Here is a 17,772-nt window from a genome sequence, read left to right as displayed (position 1 = left end):
GATTAATTTTTGCCTGTTACCAAAGAAGGTGAGTGAGATATTTTATTCTGTTGTCCAGAATATTGAGGTAAAAGCAGAGCTGAAGTCCCAGACAGGACAACTTCGACTGTGACAAGAAAAACTTTCTTTCTGTGCGGTCCTTGGTGCTCTCTAAGCTTGGTTCTTTTCTTGCAGACATTTCATTACCCAGCAAAGTAACATTATCGGTGCTAGAAAGGAGTGGGGTTTGCTCTATGTTTGTGTACTAATGGCTTGCCCTGTCAGTATTGGTAGGAGTGTTTAATTTAATTTAATTTAATTTAATAATATTTGTATACCGCCCTTCTCCCTGAGGACTCAGGGCGGTTCACAGGGCAGAATAAAATACTAAATACAAACGTTAAAACAAGATTAAATAATTGCCCATATTAAAACAGTTGAAGTAAAATTCTAAAACACCAAGTTAAAATTAAAACACAAAATTAAAAACCCAAAATTAAAAAACCCCACCAATCCCCATCAGGCTAGGCCGGCTTGAACAAACAGAAACGTCTTGAGATCGCGACGAAAGGAGCGAAGATCGGGCGCCATCCGGAGCTCTACCGGTAGCTGGTTCCACAGCTCCGGAGCGCCCACAGAGAAGGATCTCCCCCTGGGGGCCACCAATCGACATTCTCTGATCGGTGGCACCCTGAGGAGGCCCTCTCTGTGGGAACGCACAGGGCGCAGGGAGCTTGATGCCGGCAGCAGATGTTCCCTAAGGTACTCCGGCCCCATGCCATGAAGGGCTTTAAACACTGTTACCAGTACCTTGAATCTCACCCGGAAGACAACTGGCAACCAATGCAGCTCACGGAGCAGCGGTGTAACGTGGGAGTATCGGGAGACTCCCAACACAACTCTCGCGGCTGCATTCTGTACCAGTTGGAGCTTCCGGGTGGTCCTCAAGGGCAGCCCCATGTAGAGAGCGTTGCAGTAGTCCAGACGAGAGGGCACGAGCGCATGAGTGACCGTGCACAAATCATCCCGGCTAAGATAGGGCCGCAACTGACGCACCAGGCGAACCTGGGCGAAGGCCCCCCTAGTCACGGCTCCTATATGTTCTTGATGGTTCCTTGATTAGGCTGTTGTATGCTTTCTGATTGTTTGTCTGAGTTGGCAATTCCTTGATTGGGGTATTACTTCTTGATTGTTGGTCTAGTTTTAATCTTGGTGTTAATCCCTGCTTATGTGGGTGTTCATCACTGGCGAGAGATGTCATGGTCTTTTTGGCTTTGCATTGTCTCTTTTGAACGGTATGTAGATATTGTTTATCCCTGTGCGCCTATTGATGGCTAATTTTACTGAGTGCTGGGCTTCCTGGAATTCTCTAGCATCTTTGGACCTGGTTTGGTTTAGGATGTTCACACTTTCCAGTTTAAATTGCGGTGAAGTCTGTCCATGTGTTGTGCAGTTAAGGACTTTTCAACATGTCTTCTGACTGCTAGTTGATGTTCAATATTCTTCCCCTTCTATTCTTGTCCAATTTAATTAAGTAGCATGAAATGTGGTCTTGATCTTGGTGATTCTTATTAAATTTCTTTTCGCAGTTAGTGTCAGTCCCCTGACTTCCTTATGAAGAAGCATAGCCTTAGAAGATTTTATGGACTTTATGGCTGCTTTAGGATGGTGTCAGAATAAGGGGGGACCAATAGAGCAGTATATCTGAAGCTTGTCTTATCATGGGTTGAAATAAGATGAAGGCCATGTCATGGTGACATGCTAGAAAAATGGTATTGCCAGGGCATGCTTGCATTCTGGTTAGGTCAAGTGGAGAAAGGCTTTGTTTCTACCATCACTGTGCCTTCATCAATCAAACCAAAATTGCAATGAGTTTTTGATCACTGCATCTGGAAGCAACCTGGTCTGTATAGAAAGAGAATAAAATTTCAAATTTGCAGAAGGAAGGAGGTCAGATTGAATCCATTTCACATAATGACTGTAGAAATGGATGTCCTTGCCATGATGATAAATGCTCTCCAGAGAGTGAAGGATACTAGTTTTGTATCCAGAAATGGTTTGGATCTCAGAATTATCACCTGATATAAAAATTGGTGACCTTGAAGTTTTTATGGCCTTTCTTCAGGAGGATTTATTATTGGCTCATAAAATACAGTTTTAGCCTGCTCTAAATATGGCTTTTAAGAGATTGACTAGTATAAATGCTCCAATCCTCAAGTCATTTACTTCAGGAATGCCCCATTGCTACTGCAACCTGGAGATAATTTTAAGACAAAGATTTTAGTCTATTCATGCTCCTTAAGTAAAAGAACTTGATTTGTCATGGCTATTTTTTCTTTCTCTTCCCTTCCCCCATCTCAGTGAGAAATACAGCGAGAACCAAATGATTCCTTAGGGAAAAGAAACCATTTCAGTTTAATGGGGAACGAATTTGCTTTATATGGTAACCTGAGCCAACGAAGGGAGAATGTCCTTATTAAAAGTTTTCATTAAATGGATTGCACTGCTTAGCCCTTCCTGAGGCTGCCTTCCACCCAACTGGAGTGTTTCATTTCAAAGAGTTTGATCCATCAATGTGTAGATATTGGAGTACTGCTGTATTACTATTATTACTATTATGTTTCTCATATTTCCTATTACTTACTACCATTGATAAGAGCCTTGGTGGAGCAGTGGGCTAATGCCTCCTTAAGTAACACCAGCTGCCTGCAAATAGTGCAGGTTCGCATCCCACCAGGCTCAAGGTTGACTCAGCCTTCCATCCTTCCGAGGTAGGTAAAATGAGGACCCAGATTGTTGAGGGCAATAAGCTGACTTTGTAATAATGCCGCTGGGGGGGGCGAAAGCCCTAATAAGCAGGCATATACATAGAATGAAGGCTATTGCTAAGCTTGTAAGCCGCCCTGAGTCTTCGGAGAAGGGCAGGATATAAATGGAATTAAAATAAAAAAATAAAAAATACTGCACAAAGAAGACTATTTATTTATTTATTTATTTATTTATTTATTTATTTATTTATTTATTTATTTATTTATTTATTTATTTATTTATGGGACTTATATGCCGCCCTATCTCCCGAAGGACTCAGGGCGGCTCACAACAATAAAACGGCTATAAAAAACAGTAATACAAATATTAAAAAAGAATTAAATTACAAAGCCCCATAATTAATTACTAAAACCAATAAAATTAAAACAATATTAAAAAAAACACCCCATCCTCAGTCCAGGTCAGCCAGTTGGAAAAGATACGTCTTTAGGTCGCGACGAAAGGACCGGAGATCTGGGGCCATCTGAAGTTCTCGGGGGAGCTGATTCCAAAGGGCAGGCGCCCCAACAGAGAAGGCCCTCCCCCTGGGGGTCGCCAGCCGACACTGTCTAGCTTGACTCCTGCTGGTGTCAAGCTGGAAATCTAGATTTGTCTCAACATGAGCAAAGAGGCAGGGTTCAATTCTCTCTGAGTGACATTTTTATTCAGCTCTGGATAGAGGTTGGTCCTCCTGTGAGGAAATATCTACAGACCCCTCATATGCTCATCATACCCTGTTTCAACTCCTCCCCTCAGGACACAGCAATAGGGCATTGCATGCCAAAACAAGTAGATTTAAAGACAGTTTTTTCGCCCTCATGCCATCACACTGCTAAACACCTAATTCCCACAGCACTGTCTTATGCCTAAGGCTATCTAACCATGTAGTAGGGCTGTATTACTATTATGTTTCTCATATTTCCTATTACTTACTACCGTTGGTATCTTATGGCTATCTCTTTGTGGGTTGTAACTTAAGATTTATGATTGTATCTTATGATTTATCACTTGTTGCTTGTATGTACAGTAAGAGCTTATGCACCGGAGACAAATTCTTTGTGTCCAATCACACTTGGCCAATAAAAAATATTCTACTCTAGTTTAGTCTGATCTGGTCTAGTCTAGTCTAGTCTAGTCTATATACTCCACTCTATATGATCTATTCAGAATGCTTTTGTACTGTATGTGGTTTATGAATTGATTACACAAGCAAAGAAACAGTCATTTGCATAAAAGTAGATAAAAAGCAAAAGTCTATTTAGAAGCATATTTAGAAAGAAACATATTTAGCAAAGTCTATTGCCTCTATTTGTGGTTTTCTGTCACGCTTTTATGGACTCTTACATATTATTACAACTCATTTATTCTGTTTAATTCAGCCATTTCAGTACAAGAATTTTGGTCACTATAAACCTGATCAACACTAGGAAAACCCAAAACCACAAAGTTCGTGACTTGAAATGAATGAGGACCAAAGGGACCTGGGAATGATGGGAAAGCAATAGTCCTTTTTCAAATGGAAATACGGATTGCCAGAAATGGTGAATCAAGAAAGCTTTTGTATAGGCCTCAATTTACAACCACATCAGTTGTAGAAATAAGGATTGTTCAAAACAAAATCATCTTCCTTGGCAAAACATTCATTTTAATCCCAGAAATTCCTCCCAACAATAACAATTGTAATTTCTCCCATCTTAACATGTCCTTCTTGATTTCATTCCATGTCTTAAAAATTATTCTGTTATAGCATACAACTCATATTAGTCACAGTGATACCCAAGTATTTCACTCTTTTCTCAATCTTAAAACCTGGTTTTTCCATCAATTCCATTGGCTTTTCAATGTTCATGTTCTTTGTTTGTGTTTCATTTATTAATTTTAAAGCCATCTAATAGCCCAAAATCAGAATAAAGTCAATATTTTTGAAGTTGTTTTGTTCATGAGATTCTTCTTTTCTAATTTGTCTCTTATGGTTTTTAACCTTGTTACAAAGTATTTCAATAAATTCCAGATATTGTGGATATATCAATGTGCACACTTGCTTCCTTAAAGGATAACTATCATATTCAAATTATGTTAACAATCTTGTAGCCTTCAGCCTAGTTTTGACTATGAAAGGATAATCTCTGATCAAATTAGAGGAGACAGACTATAGAAAAATAAGAATTAAAAGTGCCTTAATTACTCAGAGATTGTTTATGTTACAAAAGGACTTTGCTATTTACTTTAGGAAGAAATGCAATATATAAAGTGGCAAAGAATAGGCATTGCAGGAGGAGAGCCGTGTTAATCCACAGTAGCAAAAAAATCAGAAATTATCTGAAAGCATAATTTTCTGGCTAATAAAGTATATTGAAAGACTTAAGTATGCAGGAGTTGCAGCTCGCTTCATCAGATGAATAGTGACTAGAATTAATACCATTTTAAAAGGTATTTTATAAAAGCCAGACCAGAACGCTCCCCTAGTAACCAAGATAATAAAATGGGCCAAATTCAGACTGTCACTGACACCAAAGATTTGTAAACCTTTAGTTGGTTGAATTCAGTCAATTTAATTTAGATGAATTGATCTAGGCATACGCTGAAGCAGGTGCAAAAGAGGAAAATGATGTAAAACCATGTTTCACTAGCTGGCACATTTATTACTCAATGCAGGACTCACCTGAGTGACAGCCTTCATTTCTCCCTTGTGAATTCTACGTCTGTCTCTTCTTTCCTGTGGTTAAGAGTAAAGCCTTGTGTCAAATATAACAGTTCAAAAATATCCTGGTCTTAGTCTCAAGTTTTCATCTGAGAGCCTTCTTTATAACATGAAAATCAATGAAACATTGTTCAGCAAATGAAAAGAAGTTATGTCTAATTTTTTTTGTCATTCTTTATCATTTTCTTAAACTCTGTCACCAACGAGGTGACTCTGGGCAGTTTACAATCTTAAAAAAGGATAAAACAACACAATATATGTGTGTGTTTGTGTGTGTGTGTATATGTATGTGTATGTACATCTATATGTATATATAATAAAAATAAAACCTTATAAAAATGCAAATTATAAATTATAACTAAAAGATGGGGAGGGAGGGATTTATGTTTCTTACATAACATAAAGACAACACATGATCCTGCCTAAATCATGGAAATTCTCCTACAACATTCCATTTTGTGTCTCTCTTTCACATCGACCTTCGTTAGCATCCTGACCTTGTCACCAAAAATAGTTTGTATGCTGTATTTCTTAATGGATTTATTGCCATTCCAATAGTTTAGAAGTAGACACTTTGTTAAGAAGAGTTGGATTAATTATGATGCTAAATAGCTCATGAAATAAAGAAGAGACCAAGGCAGGGATTCATCCATCTTGTTCCGTTGTGCCCACTGCTTTCTCTGAGCTATTCTCCTGTATAACGCATTGCCATTCAGCTGGTAACAGTGAGGGCAGCTATTCCACTGCTTTTAAAGGCACTGCAAAAACAACGGAACCGTCGGTGTCTTATCAACAAATCAAATGTCAAACAGAACATGGCTAGAGATGATATGTGGATATGTATGACTTTTCCTACCTCTTGCCAACAGGCCTTTGGAAAATCTATCTGAGAAAAGTCTCTTTCCCTGTGACGTAATGAAAAAATCCCATCCTTTTTTGTTAGGAACACAGATTCTAATCTTAGAATCTGGATCAGCAGCTTCCTTCCTGTCACTCGGGTTTATCTCCTACGATTTTTCGCTTTCTTTATTAAAGCCTACTTAAATCGAAAGCCCAATGTTAAAATTAAGGGGAAAGAAATTGCTGGGCTAGAAAAATAAGAATAAAAACTGTCAGGTTTTGAAGGCAAGTCATTTTCCTATGACTTACCATTCCCCCACGTCCATGTAGCCTTTGGCATCACAAAGAGCCTTGCCTTAATTATAAACATGATTGAAGAAGCCGCAAAAGGGAAATAAAACTGTACCAGAACGGGCTAAGAGTTGCTTTGCTGATTACACAGGGGCACTTATCAAAGCCAACACAAAACTACGGCTGCAGGGCGGTTGGGCTGGGAGCCACCGGCAATGCAGTCAGTGCGTGGGAGAGAATTTGGAAGCGGACGTAATTCTGCCGAATTGAATTCTCCATGGAGAACCTCTCCCCTCCTATGCTCCAGGCCTGCAGTGAAAGGAAGTAAGAGACAAACGTGAACTCTCCATCCCAAGAGGCCAAGAAGCAGAATTCACTCTGTAGCCTCCTGGCTTTTTGATTTCAATGTCAGGAAGAGGAAGGGGGGGAAGATATTATCAGAACAGCGAAGCTGATTACTGGCAAAGGGTGAGAAAACTTCAGGCACTCCTACAGTATATGGATTTCCTATGTTGCTGGTGGCTAGTATTTAGTCACATGCCAAGATGGAATCTATTAGGGGTCATTAAAGGACGTGAGAGTTGAGACATAGAGACATGGGAGTTCAGTCTCTGGAAAGAGTGCAGAGAAGAGCAACAAAGATGATTATGGGTTGGGAGGCTAAAGCATAGGTTGAACGACTGTGGGACATGGGTAGGTCTAGTCCAGGGGTCAGCAACCTGAAACAGTGAAAGAGCCACTCGGAACCGGTTCCCTCACAAAAGGAAAACCTGGGAGCCGCAAAAAATGTGTGCGCATGCGCGTACATGCGCGCATGCGCAGAACAGGGTTTGACTGAAGAGTGGAGCCAAGGCGAGATATGCACCTACCCTGCATATTTGAATTGATTGGTTGAACTTTTTAGTCCCACTTTTTTTGGGGGGGACTGCACATGGCAGAGGACTGGGAGCCGCATGCGGCTCCGGAGCCGCGGGTTGAAGACCTGTGGTCTAGTCTAATGAAGAGAAGGACTAGGGATGACAAGATAGCCATCTTCTGATATTTGAGGGGCTGTCACAGTGAAGACGGGGTCAACCTAATTCCCCAAATCACTTGAAGGCAGGACAAGAAGCAACGGATGGAAACTACTCAAGGAGAGAAGCAACCTAGAACTAAGGAGAAAGTTCCTGACAGTGAGAACAATTAATCAGTGGAATGGCTTGCCTCCAGGAATTTTAGGTTCCATCAGGGGAGGTTTTCAAGAAGAGATTGGACAGCTATCTGTCTGGAATGGTTATAGGGTCTCCTGCTTAAGCAAGAGGTTGGACTAGAAGACCTCCAAGGTCCCTTCCAACTCTGTTGTTCTGTATTATGTATGGTTAGCATCAGTGGTGGGATTCACATATGTGAACAACTGGTTTTCTGTGTGGATGCCACTTCCAGAAGTCTATTCTGGGCCTGGGCAACAAAGAATTAGCTACCGGTTCTGCCAAACTGGTGCGAACTGGCTGAATCCCACCACTGGTTAGCATACATAATACATCCAAATTTGTGCTATGCTGACCAACGTACCTGATGACATCTCCTTTTGTGACTCCTTCCCTAATTAGACTTTTTTTTTAAAAAAAGGCATTATTTTAATTAGAATAAATTGAATGTGAAACAAGCACATTGCAAAACATGCTTTTTGTTTTCAGAAAATGTAAAAATATTCAACCTAGCATGAATACCACTAGAAAATACAAAGGATTTTCTTTGTGATTACAATCCTGAAATTGGTGAGGTAGGGTACCCGAAAAAAGGAGAAATCCTAAAACATTAAAGTAACCTTTAATTCTCTTTCCTTCCAAAAATAATAGGGGGCAGAGAAATATTTGAACACGCACACACACACACACACACATACCCTGCCATATCACAGTTCTCCTGTGTTATATGAATCCACCCACTGTGTTCTTAATCTACCAAAGACGCAAACAATAATAAAGCATCATCTGCATTCAGGCTGTGTGGAAAAATTCCCTACCCTTGCTGGATTCTATTATCTTCATTCTTCAAATGCTTAGTCAGTTGAAACAGTAAAAGGGAAAAAAAATCAATGACCTTCTGGGAATCCCAATGTTTTCAGATTATTATTTTTTCAAAGCATAGGAAAACATGCTTTAAATTAGGATGCTCACTAATTTCCTGAAGAAGAAAAGATCTTGAGAGATGGTAGAATCTGAAAGATGGACCATTTTGGGCTTCAACATTTTGTAGGAGCTCCTCTTTGTTTCTTTAGTGTTCATTTATTCTTCTGCAGAGCTAAACCTAATGCAATTAACAAGCAACTCTCTCTGCCCACATCCTATAGTTTCATTGATCCAACTGCCTGGTTCCTCCCTGTCACATTTGTGGAGTGTCTCGCAACAAAGATTCCTTCCACTCAGCTGCTAGGTAGGTAACGTTTTCTTCAAATCCACCACATAATAAGCATCAGGGTAGGGCATGTTGCAATACTTGTAAGAGAAGGCAGGGAAATCCAGGTTTTTTAGCTACAAATTCCACTAATTTTGTGGGATTCGCCTCAAGGCAACAGCCAAAGAAGCCCCAAGGTTAAGGTTTCCTGTGTGTATTTGTTGTGAGTTGTTTTGATTAGTTAAGTGCTGGTCAGGTCGTGATCCTGCCTAAGCAAGGGGTTGGACTAGAAGACCTCCAAGGTCCCTTCCAACTCTGTTATTCTAAGTTCATCCCTGGATGTCTGCAGAGATGAATAGCCACCATCTAAATTGTAGGTCTTTTAAGGACATTCCAGTAATCTGCCTTATCCTATCCACATTATCCGCACTGCCTCACCTTTCTTCTATGCGCCTCAACTTTGCTGAAGATAATTGCTTTTTCTAATCCACTCATGAGGTGTGCACAAAATATATGATTTTCTCTATTTGACACCTGGTTTCTCATATCTCACTTTCAAATAGACTTGCTTGCTGAATACATACTCTCTTTTCTTCTCTCTCTCTCTCTTTTCACATTTCTACTTAACAGTCAGTCTAACAAGTCTACTCTCCTTTTCATTATTTTCCCAGTGTTACCACAATCTCTCACATATTGCTACGTTTATTCATCATAAATCAGGTTGGAAAATCCTTTTGCAATTTTCAAGAGCCTGTAATTACCCCGAGATTAGCATTCAAAATACCTTGGCAAAATCTACCTCACTCTTGCTTTCTTCATCTTGCTCAGTTGAGTTGATGTATTGTTCCAGAAGAGTATGTGGCATGCATTCGACATACATTTGACAGACCACCAGGATAGAACATCACCACACCAGCAACCTATCACTCATGATAGCTAACTAAAACTTTTGTCTCAGGCACCCACCCACACTGGCCTTAAATCTGTCCCATTGCCTGCTAAAGGGAAGACTATTGGTTTGAAAGAGGGGGTCAAAGAGGTCATTTATGTTAATATTGAGCAGCCTTCTCTCAACAGAGGGGGAGGGAAAGGCACCACCTATCTCCTGTCTACAATGCAGTCCTTGCAGTAGTTCCAAGAAGATTCCACAACCAATTGCACTCTGATACAGGTGATCTTGAAGACACAGATAAATCTCAAGTGGACTCAAGAGCTCTCAGGGAGAGTACTAATGATTAGATGACTGCAAATAAATATGATTGTTCCAACCCACTCACCCATCCTGTCAGAAGTAATCCTTCCATCACTCCCACCATTCGGCCAGAACCAATGAAGCTTCTTGGGTGAGGAACTTCTACTGGTTATCACCTATAAAGCCCTACATGGCCTGGGTCCGGGCTATTTGAGGGAACACCTGCTGCCGGCATCAAACGCCCTTCGCCCAGTGTGCTCCCACAGGGAGGGTCTGCTCAGGGTTCCGCCGGTAAGAGATTGCCGGCGGGTGACACCCAGGGATAGGGCCTTCTCAGTGGGAGCGCCTGCCCTCTGGAACCAGCTGCCGGTGGAGCTGAGAACTGCCCCCGACCTCCGATCATTCCGCCGGGGCCTGAAGACCTGGCTCTTTGAGCTCTCGGGCCCAGGCTGAGGAGAAATTTTTAATTGGGGTTTTAAGTGTATAGGGTCAATTTAATATTTTTTAATTTGGTTTTTAACTTTTGTATGGTGGATTTTTTAATTCCCTGTAAACCGCCCTGAGTCCTCAGGGAAAGGGCGGTATATAAATGTAACTAAATAAATAAATAAATAAATAAATACTTCTACTTGTTGTTGTTGTTGTTGTTGTTATATTATAAAAAAAAAGTCCAGTTGCCTTTTGAAAAAAGCATCTTTGAGAGAACTATGACCTGGATGACTGAGAATCTCCAGATTTTAAAGCAGGGGTCTTTAAACTTGGCCCTTTTATGACTTGTGGGCTTCAACTCCCAGAATTCTGGGAGTTGAAGTCCACAAGTCATAAAAGGGCCAAGTTTGAAGACCCTTGTGTTAAAGGGAACAGCTAGCTGTTTTGAACTGGTGATGGTGTGAGAGGAAAAACAGCCCTAGTAATCCACCAATCACTGTCCTTCATGTATTCTTAAGAATAGCACTTTTTCCAGTTAGTTACTGAAAGAGAGTTGAGCTATCAGGGCTGCATAGATTATGCCAGTATAGTTTTCTGCTGACTCAAGGAAGACAGCTGTGAGGAAGAGCTTGCAGGCATATAAAGGTGCTGGAGAAATTATTAAAAAGTAAGACATTCCTCGATCTAATTGCTTGCTTCAGCAAGCTGCCCAGTAATGAGGTGGTTAAATGCAGATTGCAAATCTGGCAGAATAAAAATAAATAAATAAAAACTAGGTCAAGAGCCAATGTCCTCTCTCCACTTTCTGGTTATGACATAATGGCTCTGATGATGCTTTGCTGCTAACAAAAACTCTAAAACTGAAATGTTTCCAGCTCTACCTGGATTGTAAATTACAGATATTAGGGAGTGCTTCCTTGTTGCCAATTCCAATTTTCAATCTGCTCTGTGGCCTCCTTAGCTGCAGCTGTGGCTAACTCTGAAACAACTTAAATTTATTTCCATGAAGATTCTAGGAAAGTTCAGAATTTAATTATTTTGGAACCACTTTTATTTTGTATTATAAATCGCTCTGGAACTATTTTCATTTTGAAACCACTTTCATATATTGCAGAGTTCCCTTTCTAGATTCAAGAGGCCCCTGTGTTATAATGGCTAGCCAATGAAATGAATATTGATAAATACTAAGCTCCATCTGTTCTGAACTTTCTTAACCATTTCCTTTTCCTACTTTATTCCAAGTGCACTTGAGAATTCTCTGGAGATGTTGGAGGCAGCAAAGGTGGAAATGATTTGTTTTGTTTTTTTTATTATGCAACTTTCCATCGCTGAGAAGTCTCCCTGGCTGCTCATACTTCCTAGAAAAGAAGTATCTTTTTTTTATGCCATCTCTTGAGATTTAATGGAAGTCTTTGAGCCAGATGGACCTTACACTGCTAGGGAAAGGCTGCATATATTCTCATTCACCTGTTGCCCCCCCCTCCCCTATCATTAAACATGTGCAAATATATAACTACAGTAATCACTTATGAACATTTCACCAAAGTTCTCTTCTCTTTTTGGAAAAAAAAGATGAGACCAAGTTTCTTTCTGTCAGAGTGGAATGGGATAACTTGCCGTAGCCATCTCACCATGGGACAACTCGCCATGGCCAACTCTCATGGGACAACCAGCTGTGGGACAATTCAACAATTTACTTTTATTATTAAAATAATTTTTAACATACTTTAATGTTTGTCATTCACATTTTTTTTATCCCTCCTTTGGCATCCTTTCTTGAATGATTCTATCAGACTACTTCTTCGATATAAGTGTAACTCCTGTCCCATGGCAAGTTGTCCTGTGGTGCGTTGCCTGTGGCTAGTTGTCCCACAGCAAGATGGAGGTGGCGAATTGGCTGCAGCAAGCTGCCTGTGGCGAGATGTCACAGACCCCCATCAGAGTGGATGAGGATGGGGGGCGGAAAAAAACACAAGAGGAGTCCTCTGTCTCACAGATAAGTAGACACCCACAGAGACTTAGACAAGATGACAAGCATCTTTCCACCCTACAATATTCATCCCGCTCCATAATTGGTACAGCCACCCACAAATCCACAGCTCGAGGCTTTGCTTTAAAATCAACTTGTGTCTGCAGCGGAAGACTTGGGGCAACCCAAATGACAAGTTAGTAGGGCTTGTTTTATTTTGTTTAATCAATATTTCAGAGGAGAATGCCGCAGTAGATCTATTGCACTGACATTGGTTGGGAGGGCACACTCACATCAATTAAAATTAAAGGCTTAATGAATAAAAGATGATGAGACTAGTTGAAACCAAAAAAAAAAGCAACCCAACTCCAACTCACCACCCTTTGTGGAATTAACCCAGCCAAAGAATTTTCCACTGTCTTTGTGCAGTAAATAACCATCTTGGGTTTGTTGTTTTTTAAGCCTATAAATAACTACTTTATGCACCACTGAGAAACTGCAACTTTGTTTTATAATTTAGGCACGCTTGAGAGTTGGAAAACGGCGGCACATGGCACATAGACAGAGAAGGAGTGCAAATACTCAAGGCTGGATGCAATTAGAAGAAGCACATGGACTCCAGATGCTCACTGTGGGGAGAAATGTGGTGGGACTCATTGTCAAATGGTACAACCCTATTGAAACTAATGAGAGCTGCAATCTTACAATCAGGACCAGCTTTTTATATTTCGCTGGGCAAAGTGCTGCTGAATATAAGATTATTTTTTTTAAGTGTGAGACACAACATCCCCCTCCTTGCAATTCTTGCAAATCTGGTATATATTTCCTCCCAAAATATACTTGATCTGCATGCATGGTCTAGGACCAGTACTGGGCTGCGGCATGCCAGCAACCGGTCCACACAAACAAGCAAAGCCTCATCCGTAAGATGCAGACAGCACACAAAACCACACACTCTCCAGTCTGCAGAAAAACCTCTCTCCACAGAACCGCTCCCTGGTGCCTAAAAGGTTGGGGACCTCTGGTCTAGGATAATTCCATTATAGATTTTGTCCCAGAAGTTGTATGTCTGTGGAGATTCTCCACAGGTCATAGTTATCTCAATGTTATCTTATCCAGGTCATAGTTACCTCAAAGTTATCTTCTCCCTGTAGACAAGATTACAATGATTCAAATAAGTTTAAGATGCAAAAGTGTATGGGCTCACAGAATGTTTACAAAAGGATCAGATTTGGTAGATCAGTTCGTGTTTCTGTTTGCTTTAATGCATGAAGATTATAGAAGCAGTTGTGAATCTAGGTTAAATCTAAGTTCAGGCATAAAATAACTTTCTCCGGCCATGACACATTGCTCTTGTGTGGACTTCAATTACAAGGATTCCCCATCTAGCATGACTATTACTTAAAATTCTGAGAAATCAGGTCTATTGAACTGGAAGTCTACTGTGGTTTGAAAACCCTGGTCTGAAATGATCAAATGGCACCACTGGTTTGTTAACATGAACTCTCCATAAAAGCTAATCCCATACCAGCAAGTCTGGGAGTGGGGAAAGAGAATTTTACTGCAGGATCATATTCCAGAGAAAGTGTGCTGAGCAAGGGTGGAAAATTAATGTATCTTCAGATGTTGCTCTGTAAGGTGGTGTTTACATGGCACCTTTAGAGACCAACCAGCTTCATTCAGCCAGTTTGCTAAGCTTGGTTACTGCTAACCTGTACCTTTCTGGTCACCACAGTACAAAAAATTTGTTGAGACCCTAGAGAGTGTGCCAAGAAGAAATACGCAGGGTATGAAGGCTAAACTGTATGATCAACAATTAAGGGAACTAAGTAAGTCTAGACTAATGAATAAAAAGACTAGAGGGGACATGATAACTGTCTTCCAAGACTTGAAGTTCTGTCACAGAGAAGAGAGGATTGACTATTCTCCAAAGCACCTGAGGACAGGACAAGAAGTAATGGGTGGAAGTTTGTTAAGGAGATCCATTCTAGAACTAAGGAGAAATTTTCTGACAGTGAGAACAGTTAATCAATGGAATAGCTTGCTTCCTGGAGTTGTGGGTGCTCCATCACTGGAGGTTTTCAAAAATAAGACTAGACCAGAATGGTATAAAGTCTTCTGCTTTGAGCAAGGTGTTGGACTAGAAGAACCTCAAGGTCCCTTCCACCCTTACAGTTCTAGGTTCTATGACCCGATTACTTTTGATGTCTTAAGCACAGTATGTTGATGTAAGTCAGTTTGATTAGTTTATGGTTCAGGGTATTAAATGGTCCATGTAAATGGATTAATTCTATAGTCTATGATTCCCAGTACTTCGATCAACACAGAAAATGTTGAAGAACCAACTTTGTCCGATTTTTTCTAGCCACCCTACCAGGTCTGGCAGAAGGAGCAAGCTCTGGGTCCCAACCATTAGGAAATGTCATCTAGGAACCTAGGAAGTGACCTAAGGACCCAGGAAGTGTGTCTTTTCAGCTACGATGTCAGCCTTTTGGAATTGCATATCACACAAACTTAGGCTATCTTCCATCCTGTTGGACTTTCAGAAAGTTGGTAGTGGGGAAAAAGAGAGTAGTTGGCATTTTTCAGCAACCACTTAAAATTCTTTTTTTTCTTTTGTTATTTCTTATTTATTGCAATAAGTTTTGTTAGCCAGAGTCGCATTTAGCAAGGTGGGCAAGCGGTATAGTCAAATTAAATAGAGAGCTGGAGAAATCATGCTGAAATTGTGGAGATGGTTATTTGGCAATATTGGGATGGTCACCGGTCTTTGAGCTGGTCTCCTCTGAAGAACTGTCTATTCTACCCAACACTCCACAAACCTTGCTTCAAATGTTTCCTTTGCTCATCGATTAAAATAAAAAGGACAAACAATCCCCTTGCCTTCAGCAAAATTTTTCTGCAAGCATAATAAATAAAAGAATAAATATGTAAATAAAAAATAAACAACACTCTTTGCTCATTCCAAGTTGAATAACCAACTGCGCTGGATAGCTGGAATAATGCATGTGCTAAGGAACGCCTTGCTCCTGTTGCGAAAGAGCCCTCGAATCCAATGTCTTTTTGAAACTTCCAGTTGATCACAAGAATTCTTGGGGACACAAAAGAAAAAGAAAAAGAAGAATGTCCAAATATGCTATCAGTGCTGACCACATTTCGAAACAAGCTTTTGTCGCTTTTCTGTTTTTTTAAGTGTCAAATGTTTCCGTGGTAGTTCTGGAAAACTCTTGGTAGTTCAAAATTAGAAGGAGCTGGATTTATGCTTTGCATGCATGGGCTGGAGTCAGTTGAGACCCCACCCAGTTTCCACAACTTAGAAAAGCTGCCAAGGCTAGACTACCAAATCCTTGATCTTTGCTGTTGCCTTTAATGTGGAAGGGTCACAATTTTGACTTTATCAGCCTGTCTAGAGGCAGAAACGTCACCGTTAAATCTTTCACAGTCTCAGAATCAGAATCAGAATAGAGCTGGAAGGGACCTTGAAGGTCTTCTAGTCCAGTCCCCTGCTCAAGTAGGAGATCCTATAACATTTCAGACAAGTGACTGTGCAATCTCTTCTTAAAATCTTCCAGTGATGGAGCACCCACAACTTCGGAAGACAACCTGTTCCACTGTTTAATTGTCCTCACTGTTAGGAAGTTTCTCCTTAATTCCAGGTTGCTCCTCTCCTTGATTAGTTTCCATCCATTGTTTCTTGTCTTGCCTTCTGGTGCTTTGGAGAATAAGTTGACCCCTTCCTCTCAAACCCAAATCCTGCAAAACCCAAGTCTCGCATAGCTCACCTCAGAGGTGAATACCAAGGAATCAAGGAGTCCCAGAACAGCAAATTGAACAAGGATGGATATTTGATTAATTTACCCAGGCTGCTTGCTAAAAGCAACAGCATGACATTATATAAGCTATAATGGCAGGGTTCATACAGCATAAAGGTATCCTCAACATGTAACCCCACTTGAGACCAATACTGTATTTCCATGCCTAAGCAAGGCAGTTGTTAAATGAGTACCACCAATTTTACATTTTTGCCATGGTTCTTAAGTGAATCACAGGGCCATTAGTGTCAAGGTATTGATTTAACAGCTAACCAGATTATGTAATGTAAGATGCAATGATGGGAATGACTCTTTAAGAGCCTTTCTATAAAGGGAAGCCTCTGCTGATGTGTTTTCTCTCTTCCGTTTCCTGCTGTAACTGTGGTTTATTGGATCCTGCTGTATTAGCACGTGTATGTATATTGTTCCTAGTGTACGATATCATAGATAGTTTAAGATAAACCACCATTTACTATAGACCACTGTTTACTGTGCTTACTCCTGGGTTCTCGCACAATAAGACTGTGCATGCTCTGACAATTAGGCAAATCCAGATTTCCCCCATCAACTATGCTAGTCAAAACCCAGCCACCCCCAGGAGGCTGCAACCCTTGTAAATACATGCTGGTTGCCTAGCACCTTAATTTTTGATCAAAGGATGGTGGGGATGCTGCAATGGTCACAAATGTGAGGACCATCATCAGTCACTTGTTTTAATGCTGTTGTAACTTTGAATGGTTGCTAAATGAGTCGAGGACTACCAATTAAAAAATGAACAAAAGCACTATGCTTAGGCTATAGTTCAGTGTGTTGGTGGACGGCCAACTATTGCCTTAGCACAGACATGTCAAACTCGCAATGTCACACGACATCGTGCAATGTATCAGAGCTTTTTTTTTCCATTGCTGCCAATGGGGTGGCGCGGTTTCCTGGTGATGCGTCTGGCCCGCGGGCCGGCAGTTTGACACCCCTGCCTTAGCATGTTGCACAAAGCACAGCATTAAAGCATAATTTAGTGTCTTTGTTCTGAGCACAGTACCAAGCTATGCGCACCACTGCTTATTCACTACATGATAACAGATACAGCACAAGGTACAGTTTCAAACAGGAAAATTCCAAGTTCCATTTAAATCTACTAATAAAATTGCCTTTATGAAACTATTAAGAGATTCTGACTCAATGACTGAATTGAACTGATTCAACCATTTGCAAGGGCTTTTACACTTTTATTAATCAAAACTCTGCATTGGTTCAACCCAATCTGGTCAAATGACGCAGTTCTGCAAACTAAGTCCACAATTCAAATGACATCTTTTCAGTTATTTGTTTTGTCTAGAACAGGGGTGTCCAACCTCGCCAACTTTAAGACTTGTAG

This window comes from Vipera ursinii (assembly GCF_947247035.1).
Source record: "Vipera ursinii genome assembly, chromosome: 8".
NCBI classification, from domain to species: domain Eukaryota; kingdom Metazoa; phylum Chordata; class Lepidosauria; order Squamata; family Viperidae; genus Vipera; species Vipera ursinii.
Note: the sequence above shows the minus strand (reverse complement) of the source record.